We start from the raw sequence: 19,930 nt of genomic DNA on the forward strand, positions 1-19,930 counted from the left end.
GGGCGGGCGGGGCGGCGCGCATGCGCGCAGGGTGCCTTCGCTTTGGGTGGGCGGGGGCGACGCCGCGGCCGCCACGTTCCCTGCAGGCGGCAGGGCCGGCCCTTCCTGCTCTGGCTTGGCCGGGCATCCGGTTCCTAGAAGGCCGGTGTGGCCAGAAATGTGAGAGCTTAAGGGGCAGCGTAGCGGGCCCCGATGTCCGGGAAGGCGTTCGGTCCCTTCGTCCTCACACCGCCTCGGCAGGCCCGCATTCCTGGCCCGCTGTAGAGACGAGAAGGCGAGGCGGCCCCGGGCGCTAGCACCGAAGCCCGGGAAACGGTGCAGGGCGCTTCCGTCGGCCTGTCCGGCCAGTGCGGGCTGGTGGCGGGCGGGAAAGAGGGCGCTTCCGCGAGGTGCCCCGGAGAAGCCGCGGGCGAGGCCTCGGCGTCCTCCTGCTGGGTGGACGCCAGCCCCCGGCAGACGGAGAACACGAGACCACTCTCATCGTGTTGAGCGCACACGGACCGAGCGTAGTCCAAGCCACAGAAATGAGCGAACCTCCCTCGGCCCTGCCCAGTGCGAGTAAGCTTTGTCGGGGCCTCCCGCCTTTTGGATAAGCTTGATTAAGGCACCCCGTCCCGGAGTTCCCTCCTCTTCTGACACCCAGTCCGCAGCAGAGCCCCGCAGAACTACCTACCACACAGCCCAGCCCCCGAAGCACTTCCCAGCATCCCCCTAGCTAGGTGTCCCCGGGCGCTGGTCTCCGTCGCTGCTGGCGTGAGTAAGAAACCCAGCTTGTTTCTGGTGAGATGTGGCTTTGGGACTCTGCAGGGCCCGGCAAGCCTCCCTGCCTCTCTTCTGCGCCGCGCGTCACTCAGCACTGTTTGAAACCTCACTGCTCCCTCCTTACCCTCTGGACGGGGCCTGCCCCCTCCTCACCGCGGAAATACTCTGACAATACTCACAGTCTCCCGTTCCGTTGCCTCTCGTGCGCAGGGCGGCCGACCGGACCCCAGCTTGACCTCCACTTCTCCAGAACAGTTCCTGCCAAGGCCTCCAGTGACTCCCACTCTGTTGCTAAATGGAACTGAGCTTTCCAGTCATCTTCCATGAATCCCAGCAGTACTGGCAATGGTGGCCTCTTTCTCTTTGGCTGTGAGACACATCACTCTCCTGGTTTTATTCCTGTTCTCTGGCCGCTACGTCTCTCTTCATCCACAGGCCCAACGCCTTCTGCCCAGCTACTCCTGGATGGAATTCTTTAAGACTAGATCCTGGGTCTTCTCCTCGTTCTGTACCCCTCCCTGGACAATCCCATCCACACTTGGCTTGAATTACTGTTCATCTGAACATGGTTTATTAATTTATATTTCCTACCAGCTCCAGATCGTGAATTCAAATAAGTACCCACGTGATACCTCTTGGATGTCTCAAAAGTGCCTCAAATTCAACGTGTCCCAACTGGAACCCTTCTCTCCACTCCCCACCCCTACCCCCTTCAATCTATTCTTCCTGGGTTGACACAGCCCTGTGCTCCACCCCAGAACTCCTCTATGGAAGAGAGCCTCCGAGTGGCCCCCATGATCTCCATCTCCTAGGATTCAACCCTTGTGTGGTCCCCATCCCTTGAGTGTGACCAGGGCCCGTGACTTGCTCTGGCCAACAGAGTCCAACAAAGGTGTCAGGATGTATGTGATTATGTGGATGTGATTCTTTCACACAGGTCTGTGACACCCGTCCTGCTTGGGGAACCTCCCTCCCTTGCTGGCTCTGAAGAAGCAAGCCACCATGTTGTGGAGAGGACCACAGTGAGGAACTGAGGATGGCTTCCAGGTGACAAGTCAGCGAGAATCTCAGGTTTTCAATCCAAGAGCCCACAAGGAAACGAATGCCACCAACAGCTGTCTGAGCTTTGAAGCAGATCCTTCTTGTTGAGCCTCAGACGAGAGCCCAGCCCCTGGCCAACACCTGACTGCAGCCTCGCAGAGGACCCAGTTGTGCCCAGACTCCCAACCCATGGAAACGGTGGGATACTAGATGGATGGGGCTTTAAGCCGCTAGGTTTGTGGTACTTTATTAGGCAGTGGTAGATGCCCAGGACACCCTCCATCACCAAGTCCTATCAGTCTTATGTCCTGAATGCCTTTTAGATCCACTCCCTGACTCCCTCCCCCACCAAGTCTGTGTCACTGAATCACAGCCTCCAGTCAGGCTTCTCTCTCAGAACGTCGCTCAGTCCCTCATCCTTGTCTTTCTCTTGTCCCAAGATATTTTCTCAGTGGGTCCCTTGGCTTGGTATGTTCTCCTTGACTCCCTTCTCCTGGTTAAATTCCATTCATTCCTCAGATTTCAGCGGAGTCATCCATTCCTCAGGAAAACCTTTCTTGAGTGCCCTAAGCACGATCCCCCTTTACACCTCTCCGTTAGAGCTTTTGTCCCCGTCACAGTTTTACAGGTATTTGTGTAATTACTTCGCTCATGAGCTGTATCTCCCATCAGAATGTAAGCCAGTAGAGGTCAGGAACCACGTTTGGTTTTACACATAACCGTACCCCCAGCACCTGGCACGTAATAGCTGCTCATTATATTGGATGAACGAATGAGTATGTCCGTTTTTGAAGCTCAAAGTGCATGACACAGCCTTCCGACCTCAGGAACGTCCAGAAGGTTGGAGCCGAGAGCAGTGCCTCCTGTGCTGGCCCAGGACTGCCCAAACTGAGTTCGCTATTTTGCTCTTAGAAAAAAAATCCTAATTTCTGATTTTAAGAATGTGAACTGTCTAGGGACAAGGAAGGTACCTGCTGTCCCAGGACATTATCAGCTGCCTGTGTGGCAGACGGTATTTTCCCAAGTTTGCTGCAACAATATCTCCCATCCCTCGTGCTCTTCTAAAATGTATCCCTGCCACCTTCCATCAGGAGGTAGGCTGCGCGTCCTCTCCCCTCGAAGCTGGGTGAACTGTGACTGCCTTGGCTGTTAGAGAAGGACAGATGTGCCGTTATCTGATCGCCAAGGCTCGGTCATAAAAGGCCATGCAGCTTCTGCCTGCTGCTCTGGAGACACCTGCTGGGGAGTCGGTCACCAACTGCGCTGGAGAAGTTCCACGTCGGCACAGAATTCAGCAACACAGGCTGAGCTCGCAGCCAATAGCCAGCGCTGGCTGCCTGCCTTGTCAGGTGAGTCATCGAGGACATCCGTCCCAATGGAACCCTCAGATGACTCCAGCCCCAGCCAACATCTGACTGTGACCTCGTGAGAGGCCTCGAGCAAGGACTGCCCAGCTGAGCCCTTCAAGAATCCTGAGCCACAGAATGACAAGCAAAAAATGTTTCTTAAGCTGCTAGGTTTGGGGGTAATTTGTTACACGACAATAATAACTGGAAGAGCTTGATGTCCAGAGTGGAATACTGACACCTCAAAACCCCAGCACATAAGGTACTGTCCATGGGCCCAGGCAGCAGGCAGCTAGAATGAAGAAGGAGAATGAAGAAATGACAGCTGTGCTGTATTCCAGGTGGCAGGAAGGATTTTATAGCAACTCTGGTGTGGGGAAGTTTGCATAAATGTCAGAAAAGGCTTCACACTGTGCAAAAGTAATTCACTTTGCTATTTTTATTATGAAGAAGGGGCAGAAAACTGAGAACACTGGGTGCTGCCTGTTTGGGGCCAGGTGCTAGTTAGGCACTTTGCATATGATAATTTGATATAATCTCTTAACAGCCTTTGGAGGAAAGTACTATAGCCTGTTGGATAGGTCTGCAGAGGGGTCCCCTTGCATCTTCAGGTGAGAACCGATGAGCACTAGAGTAGGATGACCACCTAAGGCTGGGGGAAAAACAGGAAGGAACAGGACTAGTAATTCTCGAAGTTCATACAGGGCCAGGAATAGTTCCCGTATCCACTAACCAGAGTGGAAAGTCCTCAGGCTACAAGAGACGTGTGTGCATGGGCACCCAAGTGCGTGTGTGGCGTGCACGGCTGTGAGGGGGCCTGGACTGCACACCTTCTCTGGGGCTTCCAAAGTCAGGGGTGAATGTCAGATTCATCTTGGCTAGAGGGCAGCGCACAATGGGGTGCGGGGCTGCCACATCTCTGTAACGGATGGAGAGGAGTTGGGTAGGTGGGTAGGACTTGAGGTCCAAGTTACCTTGGGGTCATTTCACAAGGGGTCCTAAATACCAAAAAGATGAGTTTAACTCTGGGGGAGCCATAGACCTTTTCACAATTAGAAAAATTTCAGTATCCTAAAAAGACAATGGATGGGCGCATGTTCTGCTTGCGCCCTCTGTCTGCAATTTGTAGCCATTTCACAGAATGATAAAGCCAGCTACTGTCATGGCAGAAAGAAACCCTGTGGGGGTTGTAATCCCTAGGCCCTGTAGTCCCACCAGCCTCAAGTTAGAAGGGAAATGTGGCCCACTCCGAGCCCTCTTTTCAGATTTGATATTGGCTTCCCTTTATCTAAACATTGACACGCCCAGGGCGTGGTCCTAGACCCTCTTTTGTCTTTAATTTACTCACTTCCAAAATCATCTTTATTAGTTCTTTGGCTTTAAATACACCTGTATTCTGATGACGCACCTGTACGTGTCTCTGGCCTTGACCTCCTCTCAGAACTGTACATACATATATCCCCACCTACCTCCTGAGCATCCCCGCTTGGATATCTAGTAGGCACCTCAAATCATGCCATTTACAGTATATGCCAAATACAACTCCTGCCCTCTCCCCAAAACCTATTCACCCTCGTCTTTCTCAAATCACCATTTACCTAGGCATCAGCCTTGATTCCTACCTTTCCCTCATCCCACACATACAATTCGTTAGTAGATCTTGCCTCTTCTACTTCCAAAACTCTTCCACGTCCCATTTCTGCCACTGTGACCCTAGACCAAGCCCCATTACAGGCATATCTCATTTTATTGTGCTTTGCTTTATTGTGCATCACAGACACTGTAGTTTTTACAAATGGAAGGTTTGTGGCAATCCAGTGACAAGCAAGTCTACTGGCCCCATTTTTCCAGTAGCATTTGCTCACTTGGTAATTTTCGCAATATTTCAAACTTGTTCACTATATTCGTTATGATGATCTGTGCTCAGTGATCTTTTTTTTTTTTTTTTTAAAGATTTTATTTATTTATTTGACAGAGAGAGACACAGCGAGAGAGGGAACACAAGCAGGGGGAGCAGGAGAGGGAGAAGCAGGCTTCCCGCCAAGCAGGGAGCCCGATGCGGGGCTCGATCCCAGGACCCTGAGATCACGACCTGAGCCGAAGGCAGACGCTTAATGACTGAGCCACCCAGGTGCCCCATGTGCTCAGTGATCTTTGATGTTACTACTGCAATCATTTTGGGCACTATGAGTGGTGCCCATAGAAGACAACAAACGTGACCAATAAATGTGTGTGTCCTCGCTGCTCCACCCACTGGCCGTTCCCCATCCCTCTCCCTCTCCTCGGGCTCCCTGTTCCCTGAGCCACAACAATATTGAAATTAGGTCGGTTAATAACCCTGCAATGGCCTCTAAGTGCTCAAGTGAAAGGAAGAGTCACATATCTCTCACTTTCTTTTTTTTTATTTTTTTAATTTTTTATTTTTTTAAAGATTTTATTTATTCATTTGAGAGAGAATGAGATAGAGAGCATGAGAGGGGGGAGGGTCAGAGGGAGAAGCAGACTCCCTGCCGAGCAGGGAGCCCGATGCGGGACTCTATCCCGGGACTCCAGGATCATGACCTGAGCCGAAGGCAGTCGCCTAACCAACTGAGCCACCCAGGCACCCACATATCTCTCACTTTCGATCAAAAGCTAGAAATGATGACGCTTAGTGAGGCAGGCATGTCAAAACTGAGACAGGTCAAAGGCTAGGCCTCTTGCACCAAACAGTCCTCCCAGTTGTGAATGCAAAAGAGAAGTTCTTAGGGAAATTAGCAGGGCCACGCCAGTGAACACACGGTTGAGAAGAAAGCAAGACAGGCTTATTGCTGATATGGAGATAGTTCTCGTGGTCTGGATAGAAGATCAACATTCCCTTAAGCCAAAGCCCAATCCAGAGCAAGGCCTGACTCTCTTCAATTCTGTGAAGGCTGAGAGAGGTGAAGAAGCTGCGGGAGAGAAGTCGGAAGCTGGCAGAGGTTGGTTCAGGAGGTTTAAGGAAAGAAGTCAGTCGTCAGTCTCCATAACATACAAGTGCCAGGTGAGGCAGCAGGTGCTGATGAAGCTGCAGCAAGTTGTCCAGATCTAGGGAGGTAACGAATGAACGTGGCTACACTAAACAGATTTTCCCTGTAGACGAAGCAGCCGTATGTTGGAAGAAGGGGTTATCTAGGACTTCGACAGCTAGAGAGAGGTCAGTGCTTGGCGTCAAAGCTTCAAAGGACCGGCTGCCTCTCTTGTTAGGGGCTCATGCAGCTGCTGACTTAAAGCCAATGCTCACTGACCGTTCTGAAAATCCTGGGGATTTTGGGATTATGGGAAATCTACTCTGCTTGTGCTCTATAAATATGATAGCACATCTGTGTCCAACATGGTTTGCTGAATATTTAAGCCCACTGTTGAGACCTACTGCTCAGAAAAAAGGACTCCTTTCAAAATATGACTGCTCACTGACAACGTACTAGGTCACCCAAGAGCTCTGATGGAGATGGACGAGATGAATGTTGTTTCCATTCCTGCCGACACAACATCCATCCTGCAGCCCGTGGATCAAGGAGTCATTTTGACTTTCAAGTCTTATTATTTAAGAAATACATTTCATGAGGCTCTAGCTGTCATCGTGGCTCCGCTGATGGATCTGGGCAAAGTAAACTGAAAACCTTCTGGGAAGGATTCACCATTCTATATGTTTTATATTAAAACAGTCATGATTCATGGGAAGATGTCAAAATATCAACATTAATAAGAGTTTGGAAGAAGCTGATTCCAGCCCTCACGGATGACATGGAGGGTTCAAGCCTTCTGTGAGGAAGCCACTGCAGATGGGCTGGGAACAGCAGGAGAACTGGAATTACAAGTGGAGCCGGAAGATGGGACTGGATTGTGACAAACTTGTGATAAAACGCGAGGGGTGAGGAGTTGCTTCCTATGGATGAACAAAGAAAGCGGTTTTCTGAGACAGAATCTAGTCCTGGTGACGATGCCAATGAAGACCGTTGAAGGGACAACACAGGATTTAGGATATTACATACGCTTAGGTAATAAAGCAGTGGCAGGAAGTTCTACTGTGGGTGAAATGCTATCAAACAGCATCACGTGCGACAGAGAAATTGTCCGTGAAAGGAAGGGGCCATTGATGCACCAAACTAACTTTGTTGTCTTATTTTAGGAACCTGCCACAGACATCCCGGCCATCAGCAGCCACTACCCTGATCTGTCACCAGCCATGAACATCAAGGCAAGAACCTCCGCCAGCAAAAGGACTATGACTCACTGAGAGCTCATATGACGGTTAGCATTTTTTAGCAATAAAACATATTTTAATTGAAGTATGTATATTTTTTAGACATAATACTGTTGCCCACCTCACAGACTACAGTATCATGTAAACATAACTTTAATATGCACTGGGAAACCAGTAAGTTCACTTGACTCACTTAACTGCAATATTGGCCTTATTGTGGTGTTCTGGAACCAAACCCCCAATATCTCTGAGGCATGTTGGCATTTCTTTCTGAGACAAATGAGACTGCCTCCTCCCTGTTAGACTCTTGCCCTCCTATAGCGATTTTTCAGAAAGGGAGAGAGATCATTTTAAAACACAGCTTGGCCTATTGCCCTCTCCTGCTTTAAGTTTCTCAGTTGCTTCCCATTTGCTTGGAATCAAATCCAAACTCCCTGCCATGCTTATGAGGTCCTCCATTAGCTCCCCTTCTCCCCCCTCCAACCTCATGAGTCCCATCCCTTGTCTGTGGCGCTGCCCCTGGGCTCCTTTCTTTCTCCAGGACACAGCAGGTCTTTGGACCTCAAGCCTGGGTCCCTGCCGTTCCCTTTGATTAGAACAACTTCCACTCCTGAAGCGGCTGCTCACTCCCCAAATTCAGCTCAAAGGTCACTTCCTCAAAAGGCTTTTCTGGACCCCATCTCAGGCACTGAGATGAGCAATACACATCTTATTTATGAATATATTTGACTTTTCACAAATGAGATTTGATCTAACATTTTCTGAGAATTTTTAACCAGGAAAATAAATTTACTAGGACACTTTTATACTTTATTCATGTAAGTCAGTGATACATAGGTCACCATTATTCACTTTTTTTTAAGATTTTATTTATTTATTTGACAGAGAAAGACACAGCGAGAGAGGGAACACAGACACAGTGAAAGAGGGAGTGGGAGAGGGAGAAGTAGGCTTCCTGCGGAGCAGGGAGCCCAATGTGGGGCGGGAGCCCGATGAGGGGTGAGAGCCCGATGCGGGGCTTGGTCCCTGGGGTCACGACCTGAGCCGAAGGCAGATGCTTAACGACTGAGCCACCCAGGTGCCCCACCATTATTCACTTTTTTATATAAAAAATACTTTTACTACTTTATTTCCACCGGGTACATAATTTTCTGCTATTTGTAATGATTGATTTCTTTGATTTTTTTTTTTTAAGTAAACTTTTTTTTACTGAAGTAAAACCATACTTACAGGCAAGTACACAAATCCTAAGTGTATATAGCTTGATGAATTTTCACCAAGTAAATACTCCCACTAACTAGGACTCAGATCACAAAACAGAGTATTTCATGCATCCCAGAAGCCATTTCCAGTCACCACCCTCAAGGTTAGCACTATGCTCCAGGCTGATTTTGCCTGGGTTTGAACTTCATATAAGTGGAATCATACAGTACGTGCTCTTCCAACTCTGACTTCTGTCGCTCAGCACCACGTTGGTGAGACTCGTCTGAACTGTTAGCGGTCGGACCTGACCTCTTCTCGTCACTGCCGAGTAACCTCCGTCTGGAGGCAGCGCCCTCGCGTTACGGACAGCTGAGTTGTGTCCAGCCTGAGGCTCTCAGCAAATGCTACCGCTCTGAACTCTCCCATGCGGTCTCCTGGTGCGCACTGGCTCTTCACTGGGAGGGGCCCAGGGAGGCAGTTATGGGGTCTTGGGTATGTTTACGTTCTGCGCGGTTGATGACTTTCCTTAGTTGACTTTTTCATTGTGGTAAAATATACATAACAGAAAACTTACCATTTTAGCCATTTGAAGCGTCCCCTTTAGCGCCATTAGGTGCCTTCACGACGCTGCACCACAACCACTGTTTCCAGAACTTTTCAGCGCACCGGACGCCAAGTGATACCTCCTGACCCCTTTCTTCCCCTGCCCCCAGTACACTCTAATCTGCTTTGTCTCCGTGAATTTGCCTACTCTAGGTAACTCGTGTAAGTGGAACCCTACCCTGTTTGTCTTCTGTTTGGCTCATTTCACCTGGCAAATGTTTTCAAGATTCACCCATGTTGTAGCATGTATCAGAACTTCCTCTTTTTTTTTTTTGCTAAATAATAGTCCAAAGATTTTTCTAAAGACTGTTTTTTTTTTTTTTTAATGTTCTAGGCAAGTGAATTCACTGGGATTGGCTCATTTATTCCGAAGAATTGTCTTTATTTTTCATGCATACTTTTCTGCAGTAATATAACAATCAAATTTTTGCAATGCAAAAAAAGGTTTCAAAGATTAGAAAAATTTAAACAGAATCTGTGACCTTGAAAAGTTGATGTTTCATTGTGATGGTCTCTAAAATGGAAGTGTTTTTTAAAAAATATTCAATCTGATGGTTTATTAGATGACGCCTTGCAGAAGATGATGAAATCAGAGAAACAAAGAATGGCAGAATATTTTTTTTTTAAGATTTTATTTATTTATTTGACACAGAGAGAGAGAGACAGAGAGCACAGGCAGGGGGAGCGGCAGGCAGAGGGAGAGACAGAAGCAGGCTCCCTGAGGAGCAGGGAGCCCGATGCGGGGCTCCATCCCAGGACCCTGGGATCATGACCTGAGCCGAAGGCAATCGTTTAACTAACTGAGCCACCCAGGCGCCTTGAATGGCAGAATATTTTGAATGATTTTAGCTATGACACTTTGAACAAAAAATAACGTGCATCTTAGAGAATCCCAAGAAACTGCTGGAGGTCCCTATGTCTTGTCTAATAAAATACAGAACAAATGTGTAATGCTGTAAGCAAACCACGTAGATCGCCTATCAAGAATAAAGGATGCAAATACTTCTCCTTACTCTCTGATTGTGCTCACTGTGAACAAGTGTCAGACTGTGAGGGCTGCTTGCGTGGAGAGTAATGTCGTAAGGATAAAATAACATATACTGACTTTATCGAAATGAAAGAAAAAGCCTCCTAGGTCTAGCGCAGGAAAGTAGAGGTTGGAAAGAGAGTTGATATAAAAAGTGCTCGTGAGCAGGGATGTAATAAGGGAGCAAGGATGGCGAGTTAATCAAGAGTGCGTACACCATGATTTTCCCCGAAATATGACCGTGTCACCTTGGTGCCTCCCTCACTCATAATCTTCATGTGCAAAAATGCCCCTTGTGTGAAACCAGATTTGATAAGCTTCTTTAGCACTGTGTAAAAGCCATAGACATGCATCTTTTTTTGTGATTTCAAAAAAAATGAATGAGCAGAAGGGATATTCTGATGTCTGTTCTAAAACCTCCGTTAAAAACACATCCAGATACCCCATAAGGTTCAAAATTAAATGCAATCAGGCACTTCACCCACAAAGATATTTATAAATATTGAAATATATATCAAATGAAAACTACAATACGTTGACATTGAAAGCATCGCAGTGCAAACAGACTGCACACGTCTCCGTCTGTGTGGGACGCTAGACAGTGAAACAGGACTGTGCATCCAGCTGTGCTTAATGCTGTCCCTCTGCTTACGGCACAAATGTAACTTGAAAGTCGCCGATGAATGTAAGATTGTAGCAGAAGATATGAACATACGGCCTGAGTTTCAAAATAAAAATATGGAAGTTGAAAAGGAATCGCTGGACAGTGGGGCTGATGATGAGAAAGCTGCACATCCGATGGAGATTAAGCTCCCAGACACTCTCCTGCCACGCTGGAAATGAAGACATGAAAAATGAACACGTCTTCAGATTCTAATGCTGTGCCAGGAACTACCTCTGAAGGCTACACATTCCAAGTTCAGGATGGCACTCCTGGAACCTTAAAAAAAAAAAAAAAGCTGTCTTCAGATTCTGAATTTTTAACTGGAGAAAAATTATTTTCTGTGTATACATCTGATTTCCGCAAAGCAGCCACCGAATGGACTCTTCAATATTCTGACGTAAATCCTCTGGACTACAGAAGTTTCATCTGGAATTATCTAAGCAGCATGCAATATCAGTACTTGATGATGTACAATGATCCCCGTGTCTGGTGTCTACATCTTCTAGAACAGTTCACAGTGCGGAGTGCACGCCTCTCTACTCTGGGAGCGGCCTCGAGAAGGCCGTTCACCCTGCCCGTCCCAGTGGCGTCCCATAAGACATCTCAGTAAGCTGCAGTTCATGACCATGAAACATTTAAGCTCATCACGTGGTCAAAAGAAATCAACCTGGCCATTCTCTCCACTGAAAATAAGGAATAGACTTTGGAAATATGACTGAGTTTGTTTCCATTAAAACTGGTAAGGTAAAATCATCAATTGGTTTTGTATAAATATTTAAACTGAAGAAATATTTTGAATTTTAATATACCTATTTTTTAAATTTTCAATGGGTTTTCACCTGCTTTAACGCTCTAGAAATTCCTCTTGCTTTGTGCTCCAGGATTGCCAGGCAGGGTACTGAGCGTTTGCCTCTGAGAGGGAGTGGGGACTGATTGAGGAGCATGAGGGGACTTTCTGGGGGTGACGGGGATGCTCAGGATGTTGGTAAGGGTCTGAGTTACAAAGGTGTACGGATTTGTCACAACTCAGCAAGGGTTCACTTATGAGCAGGGCACTTCACTGTAAGTTTGGGGCCAAAAGGAATACTGTGGACAATGAATTCTAGTTAATGTGTGCATGCTGAGGCACGTAGGGGAAAGCATCCTGGAGTCTCTAATTCACTCTGAATGCATCAAGAAAAAAATGGACTCATGGATGGTTGCCCAGATGCAAGGAAGTCTAGGAAAATGTGAATGGTACAACTGCAGATTTCCATAGTAAAGTGTTGGGGAAGAGAGAAGGCGCCTCTCATCCTCTATACTTTGCTGGTCCACCTGAGCACCCCCTCCAGCCTGAGTGTCTCCTGGTGGAACCACTGGGGCGGATCTGGGTCCAGTATCCTGAGGGAGAAGTGGGCAAACCTCCAGGGGGCTGCATCAAGCCTCGGAGGAAAGAATTGGCACCAGGCAAGAGGAGTTCTGGAGTATGCTCCCCAAATCGGGCAGGGCTGGGGCCGGGAATCCATCTTCTCCCTCCCTTTTCCTTCCATTCCATCAAGGCTGACAGCTTTGCCGGTAAGGAAACCTTGAGCCCTTCCTAGATTCGGTTTATTACTTACACAGACGATGAAAGGAAGAATAGCCAAAGGTGCCAGCTCCCCAGGACCCTCACGCAGAGTAAAGGGGAAGTGGCCAGATGACCACGATGTGGAAGACCGCCCCTCCTGCTGAGGGCCCCTGCCCTCCCTGGCTAAGCTGCTGTATGGCTTCAGGCCTCATCGGAGCCTGCAGGTGGCGCACCCTATGTCAGGACAGCCCTGGGGACAGGGAGTCAGCTCCTCCCACGCCGTTCTGTTCGGGGAATATCACAAGGCGTTCTGTCAAGACTTGGATCCGTCTGGGGTCCAAGCCTTGTCTGTGTGGCCGGGGGCACCAGGGCCCCTACACTTCCTTCTCAGATTTTCCTCCCTGTTCCTCCACTCCCAAGACTGGGCCATCAGGGGCTCTGGAAGTATAAAGAGATGGCGGGCCCACCGTGGCTCTGAGGAAAACAAATAACTCGTAAGCTTTTTCTTTTTTTAAAAAAAGATTATTTATTTGAGAGAGAGAGAGCGCGCATGAGCAGGGGGGAGCGGCAGAGGGAGAAGCAGGCTCCCCGCCAAGCAGGGAGCCCGATGCGGGGCTCGATCCCAGGACCCCGGGATCATGACCTGAGCCGAGGGCAGACGCTTCACCGACTGAGCCACCCAGGCGCCCCTAAATAACTCGTAAGCTTAAGAAAAGATGCTCCATGTCACTCGGGAAATGGGAACGAACAATAATCAGATGCCCTGGAAAGGCTTACTCAGGGAATGACGTAGACAGAATGCTTTTTAAAGGAGGGCACCTCTTGCCACTGCACTGGGTACAACTCTCGGGGTACATCTCTCTCGTGATGGAACAATTCAGGTTACAGTTTGAAAAATGCCAGTAAAATAAGCAGAATATCAATGCATGGAACGCAGTATTGGGACACCTGGAGGCCCGGGGCCGCTGGAGGGGCAGAGACAGAGCGGCCCCTACCGCGGCCCTCGATGACCCCACTCTCCGGGTCCCCACGCCTGGGTGACCCCCTCCCCTGGAGTGCGGCCTGCACTGGACAGACAGATGCCCTCTTAAATGAGGCTACAAAAAAGGCAGCCTTCCTCCTCGCCTGCCCTCCCGGGCTCCCCCAGAGGGCAGCCGCCGGCCCCGCGCTGAGCTGCCCTCTGGAGAGGCCAGTGTGGCAGAGAGCAGGACAGAACGGGGCCCTCAGTCGGACAGCCCGGGAGGAACCGGTCCTGGCGCCACCAGCGAGGGAGCTGGCGCGTGCAGCCTGCCTGCGTGGAGCCTCTGACGGCCACGGCCCGCAGCCTCGAACCCAGCCCGGGGCGCAAGCCCCCGACGAAGCCGTGCCTGGTGCCTGGTCCCTGACTCCGGGACGGAACAGATGCTGGCCTTGGGCTGCTAACTTGTGCGGCGACTTGCTACACGGCCACAGATAACTCTGCTTGTCCACTTCTGTGGTTTTCCTTCTACGGGATACGGAGTCCGTGGCCAGCTCCCGCTGCCCCGGCTCGGCCTACCCTCCCTGCTCGGGCTCTGGCCCCCAGAGTTCAGGGAGGGCGAGCAGCACCGCTGGACTGCAAGGCCGCTGACAATCCCAGTCCCCACTGACCCCGGGAAGCTGCTCCCGGGGAAGCTGCTGGAGAGGGAGCTCATGTGGAGAGAAGCAGAATGAAGCCCCAGAGGGGGCGCTCTCTCTGAAGCACTTCCGGGTGCTTCACCCTCCTGGTTCCTGCCCCCCCCATCCCCCCCGTGTCATTCCAGGGACCAGAGACGGCCACAGGAAATTCTCAAGTCAGATTCAGGAGCATGGTGACCTCTGGGGTCTAAAGGTAAGTCCTCCTCCTCTGCTTAACCTCCTACCTCCCCCTGTCAAGAACCTGGCTGTCCTGCAAGGCTCACATACCACCTCCTCCAGGAAGCCTTCCTTCAGGAGCCTCTGCTTGTGGAAGGTCATGTCACCCTTTCCTCCACCCTCCAGCCCTATTTCTTGTTCTCTCGTGGCCTTTGTGTCCTGTACATTAATGATCAGGAAATGTCTGTCTCGCCTGAAATTACATTGTCCTTAAGGCAGAGGCCCTGCTGCTCCGGGTGGTGGGATTTCCTGCTGGAACTCTTCCTGGTTACAGGGGGCACGGGCTGCCCCCGAGACGTGTTCTCAGCTTCTCTGGAGCAGCGTGTGCATGCCCGCTGCCCGCCCCCAGCCCGCCCGTCCAGGGCCCAGCAGAGGGGTCTCACACGGCTATGCCGTTAGAGCACGGGGACAGCCAGGCCTCAGCAGAAGTGCAGGGGTGTGGGCCTTGCTACAGACCAGCTCTTAAGGCAAAGCCCGAGGACAAAAAGCCAAGAGCTCTGTGCCCAAAGGACCTGCGGGAGCTTTTGGAGGAGGAGCCAGCTGGCCACGGGCTCTGCGGAGAGTCTCGGCGTTCGTAAGGAGCCCTCAGCAGACCCTTCAGAGAAGCGCTGGGGTCTGGCCTCACAGCCTCACCCTGTAGCTCTGATTTTCCCACAGGATAGATGTGGGGATATGTGGTTCCCCCTCCTGACTTTGTCCCGGCATCTCCAGCTGAGCCCGGGTCCTTCACTGAAGTCTGAAGCCCCCATGAGAGACCCCTCCCTGCACTGGTCCTCAGCTATGTTAACTGGGTAGCCCTCTTTTTTAACCACCAGAGTCAAGCCCAGCAGGAGCTGTCTGTGGGCACTGGAGGAAGAAACAGAAGAAGGGGAGCATCCTGCCCCCCACTCCCAGCCCACCTCTCCCCGTGGGCAGCCGGGCTCCCCGAGGACTCGCCTCAACAAACGCTGGGCATGCTTCCGTGGTGCCCCGCAGCTCTCCTCAGCATGGTGACTATGGTAGCCAAGGCGCTGCCCCAGGAAGAGAGGAGCGGAGGGCCCGGAGGAACGGTCACCTGCCCTGCAGAGCTGGGCTGTCTCGCTCCGCCCCACGGCCAGAGAGAGGGGCAGGCAGCAGCCACAGGGCAGCGCGCTCCCCCGAGGGAGGGAGGCTAAGGCAGAGGAAGGCTGGAGCAAGACAGGGAAGGAAAGGCAGGAACAGAGGTGGGGGTAGAGGTGGGGAGAGCCCACGGAGGGTGGGCGTGGGGGACAGGTGCGATGGGGAAGGGCAGAGATGAGGGGCAGCAGAGCACGAAGAAGGAAAGAGAACAAGGTAGAGACAGAAAGAGAGGCCATTCTAACCAAGACCCGTGCACATTCTGCCCCCACAAAATTCAATATCCTTCTCTTAAAAAACTTGTTTTCATCGTCGTAAATCAGTGAGATAGGGATGTCTACTATTAAGGAGAGTGCAGAAAACTGCCCCCTTCTCCACTGAAGGTGGAGTGTAATGCAAGACAGGTTTTCAGGGCAGCAATCTGACATTTACACATTTTCAATGACATGCCATCTTAATTCTAGAAACATAGGGTACATGTTGCAAAGTACACAGGCTGTTCGCTGAGCACTGGTCTTGGAAAAGCCTTGGAAACCCTGTCTGCACCCCGGGTGAGGCTACTGTGCATGGGAAGCCTCTGCGCGCGGCATCGCGGTGGGTCAGGCGGGCCCCGCGAGGGAGGGGCTTTTCCTCCTCACCACTGTGTCCCTGGTGCTGAGGACAGAGCGTGCCACGTCCCGGGTACGCCACTGAATCAGGGTTGTACTGCTCGGTTCTAAAAGTTGCAGAATGGTACGTACAGGATGGTCCCATTTGCAGAAAAAGACGTCTATCCTAGATACGTGCTTGCAGAGGCATGGAGAGCATGAAAAGGGTCACCCAAGAAACTGTTAACTGTGGAGACTCCTGGAGCGGGGGATGAAGGGATGGGGTGAGAAGACAGAAGGAAGACCAGGTTTTCCATGGCCGGCCCTCTGTAATGCTTGACTTTTCCTGGGAGTGTGTATGGCTTTTTAAAGAAAAATCTAGTTTAAGAAAAGTTACTTAACCTCTCTGAGCCTCAGTTCCTCACCCGTAAAATGGAGACGAGTAATACCTACGTCGGGTCGGGGTCACTGTGACATTTAAGGAACGGATAAGATCCCGTACACCGAGGGCCCTGGCAGCTGGTGTCAATGAAGGGATGGCACTGCTGTTGTTACGGAAGGAAATACAGACACACCAGGAACGACTGTGAGGAGACTATGGGGACCCAGCTGCCCAGGCCCCAGAACCAGCCCCACTTGCTATTTCTTCTTGGAACATCCCTTCCCTGGAGAGCTGCTTGCTCGTTCCTCCACATCATCACTTCCCTGCTCGAATGAAGCCTACCAGCCAGGTTGTCTCTAGCCCACCCACCCACACCTGCACCCTGCTTCCGCGCCATTCCTCCCTGTCCTCTTGACCTACTTTATTTTCTTCTTGGCACAGAAACACTGCCTGCCGTATCATCTGTTTTTTGTCTGGTTCCCTGCTAACAGTGCACGCTTGAGAAGAAACTTGATCTCCAGCAACTGGAATCATGCCTGACAAAGAGTAGGCATCCAGTAAATATTGTGAGAGAATAAATAAACATTGTCTGAGTTAAACCATCAGGAAAATGAAAGAGAGACACTTGAAAACTGCCTAAAACTGGGTGCCCGGGAAAACCTTCCCAACCTTGAAAGCAACTGCAGAGAAGAGCAGCAGGGGTGTGGTGTGTGTGTGTGTGTGTGTGTGTGTGTGTGTGTGTGTGTGTGTGTGTGTGCAGCAGGGGTGTGTGGTGTGTGTGTGTGTGTGGCCACACACCTGGCAAGGAGACGGAAACAGGGACGGGAGCGGGGGAGAGGGGCTTGGAGGCGGAGCTCTGAAGATCTGAGTGGCCCCGGGGAGTCGTGGGCCTCCCGCGCTCTGCTCATCTGCACAGTGCTGGGCTTCTGAAGGCCTGCAGTTCAGGAGGTAATCCTAGGTGTAGTTTTCCTAAGGATCACTGCCATCCTCCAGCTGGGGGTAAGAACCTGACCTAAGAACGTGGCAGCAGGGACAGCGGGAGAGGGACGAGGAAGGAGATGCAAACTCATTCATTCGTTACAGCGACTAAAGAGGTAGAACTGAGAGTTCCTGGACGTTGCTCACATGGTGCAGCGGAAGGGCGAGGAGGGATCTCCTTGGCTGTCAGGCATCTGCCCTGGGTGGCTGAGGACGGCCGTGGTGCCCTCGGGGATCCAGAACACGACAGGAGGCGCAGGTCCTGCAGAAGAGCTGGGTTCAGGTGGAATTTGCTGAGTTTGAAGAACCTGCGGGAGCCATGAGAGCCAACAACCAGGGGCAGCTGGATAAACGCCACGAGAGCTCCAGAGAGCCCAGCTGGGCCGGAAGTCATTTTTAGTCAGTGACACAGGAGGGAAAGCCATGGAGATATACAGACTTTCGTCTAGAGATAAGAGGACTAAGGAAGGAAACACGAACAGAGCAATAAATCGTGGGCTGAGAAGAGCCCTGTCTAGAATCTGAGGAGGAATGGGTGAAGAAGCAGCAGGACAACTAGACCGAGAACAGGGTTTTGAGAAGCATGAGGTTATGGACAGTGCCAAATGCTGCAGTATTTACATAAGAAGAAAACTGAAGAGTCTGCTTGGCAATAAGGACTTCATCAGAGACTTCCAGAAGTCTTCAGTAGAGTGACAGAAATGTGGGCCAGAGTGAAATTTTATGATGAGCAAACAGGTGAACAAATGAAGAAAATGAGAATAGAAATGATTTTCAAGAAACCTGACTGTGAAGCAAATGCCAGGACAAGACTAGGGGATCTCAAGGAGGGTTAGCAAGTTTGTTGGGAGAGAGTGGGTAAGACAGAAGGTAGAGCTTACAGTTGGGAGCTAGCCTCACTGTGAGGGGTGACTGAGATGCCTAAGGGCAGGACAAGATTTTCCGAGGTTCAGGGAGGGCAGGATCTGGAGGGGGCAAGAGGATAGTACCCCACGTGTCATCCACTGATGGTTGAGGCAGCGGTGAAGCAGAACAGGTCCAGCCAGAGTGAGATACCTGGGCGCTCCCACGAGAAGCTGGTAGCCTCTGGGTCCCCAGTGTAAAACCGTATCCCTTCTCCTCCTAGATGCACCCAAACCCAAGGACGGACCTGAATAATCTGGTAAGCAGGTGGCTTCCCTGGCTGCTCTCAAAAGCGATGCCTGTCTACCTCTGCACGTTGCGGGGGCCGGTGGCTCTCTGTGGGCTCTCGGCCATTTAAGAGAATCCACGTTGCACGACAGCAGGGGTCTGTCTGGGCAGTTCGTCTGGGCCGCAGCCCACACCAGGTGCTCGGCGCAGGCGGAGAGTGAAGGCCGCTCAAGGCGGGGCTTGTCTCGGGCACCGTCAGCAGGGCTCGTGCTCCCTCCCCAACGAACCCGCTCCCGTTCCACAGCCCGCAACGACCCCCTCCTTCCTCGGCACCAGCCCTGCGGGCTTTGCCTGCACCTTCATGCTCCGGGCCTCCCGAGACCGGGCGGCAGTCTGCGCAGAGCCCGGCCGGGGCGCCCTCTGTCTTCGCGTCCTCACGCGGATGCGCGGCTCGAGCTACGAGGCGCCTTGCTCTCTTCCTGTCCCGGTCGCAGGGCTGCTGGAGAGACGGCAGCCCAGCCTCTGTCGGCCACACGGCCCCTTAGCCGACCGCGCGAGGTTCCCGGAGGCGGCTGGGCTCCGTCCCGCGGAGGACCCGGCTCCGGGCGTTCGCGGCAGGGGGCGTGGCCTCCGGGCCCGGAGGCCTCTGGGAGTCGCGGTGCCGGCTCCGCCTGAAGCGGCCTCGCAGAAAGGGACGTGGAAGGAGAAGAACTACATCTCCCAGGAGGCTCCGCGGTTCGCCTTCGGCGGGCGGGGTGGGGGCGTGTTCAATGCCTCCGCCCCGCTGAGCGCGGAATGCCTCCCGAATGTCCCCAGGGTGCCCCCCAGCGTCTCCGAGCGCCTCCGTGAGCTGGGCGCCGGGGAGTCCAGCCCGAGGGCCCCTGGAGCTCCGCTCCCTTATTCCCAAATTCCTCCGGTTTCCCCAGCGCCGGCTCCAGGCCGTCCAGGAATAGCACTGAGCGAGACTGGCCGGATCCCCGCTCTCAGGTGTCTAGCCAAGGCCCGAGCCTAGAGCAGAGCTACGGGAGGGAGGGACCCTGGAGGCGGCCTCTGCCAGGAGCCCCACGTGGAGGTGGGGAGGCGAGTTAGCCCTGCTGCCCAAGTCCAGGTTAAAGATGAGATGAGGATGTCAGCACTCTGTCGGTGGAAAGATGACAACTGGAGACTGGATTTAGAAGTAGAGCTCATGGGGAGCCTGGGGGGCGCAATCGGTTGGGTGCCCGACTCTTGGTTTGGGCTCAGGCCGTGATCTCAGGCTGTGATCTCGGGTGGTGGGATCAATCCCATTGTGGGACTCTGCGCTCAGCGGGGAGTCTGCTTGGGACTTTCCCTCTCACTCTGCCCCTCCTGCTCGTGCTCTCTCTCAAATAAATACATAAATCTTAAAAAAAAATGTATAGCTCATGCACGTGATCGGCCGGAGGTGAGATGACAGGCAAAGAAAGAGTGTGGCTTCTATAGATTTTTT

General features: G+C 51.8%; 2 long non-coding RNA genes across 3 annotated transcripts; one reads left to right on the forward strand and one right to left on the reverse strand.

The window, feature by feature from the left end:
• Positions 1-56: 56 nt before the first annotated feature.
• LOC144381668 (uncharacterized) lies at positions 57-7,459 on the forward strand. Of its 2 annotated transcripts, none has more exons than XR_013447438.1 (2): positions 57-3,569; positions 7,300-7,459. It is a non-coding gene; the product is annotated as an uncharacterized LOC144381668 (long non-coding RNA). The 2 variants fall into 2 exon arrangements; XR_013447439.1 differs by having other exon boundaries at positions 57-3,411.
• A 2,336-nt stretch (positions 7,460-9,795) lies between these two features.
• On the reverse strand, positions 9,796-19,070 carry LOC144381669 (uncharacterized). The gene is made up of 2 exons (XR_013447440.1): positions 18,820-19,070; positions 9,796-11,147 (listed from the first exon to the last, which is right to left on the reverse strand). It is a non-coding gene; the product is annotated as an uncharacterized LOC144381669 (long non-coding RNA).
• Between the last annotated feature and the right edge of the window lie 860 nt (positions 19,071-19,930).

The sequence above is a fragment of the Halichoerus grypus genome, chromosome 4, assembly GCF_964656455.1.
Source record: "Halichoerus grypus chromosome 4, mHalGry1.hap1.1, whole genome shotgun sequence".
Classification (NCBI taxonomy): domain Eukaryota; kingdom Metazoa; phylum Chordata; class Mammalia; order Carnivora; family Phocidae; genus Halichoerus; species Halichoerus grypus.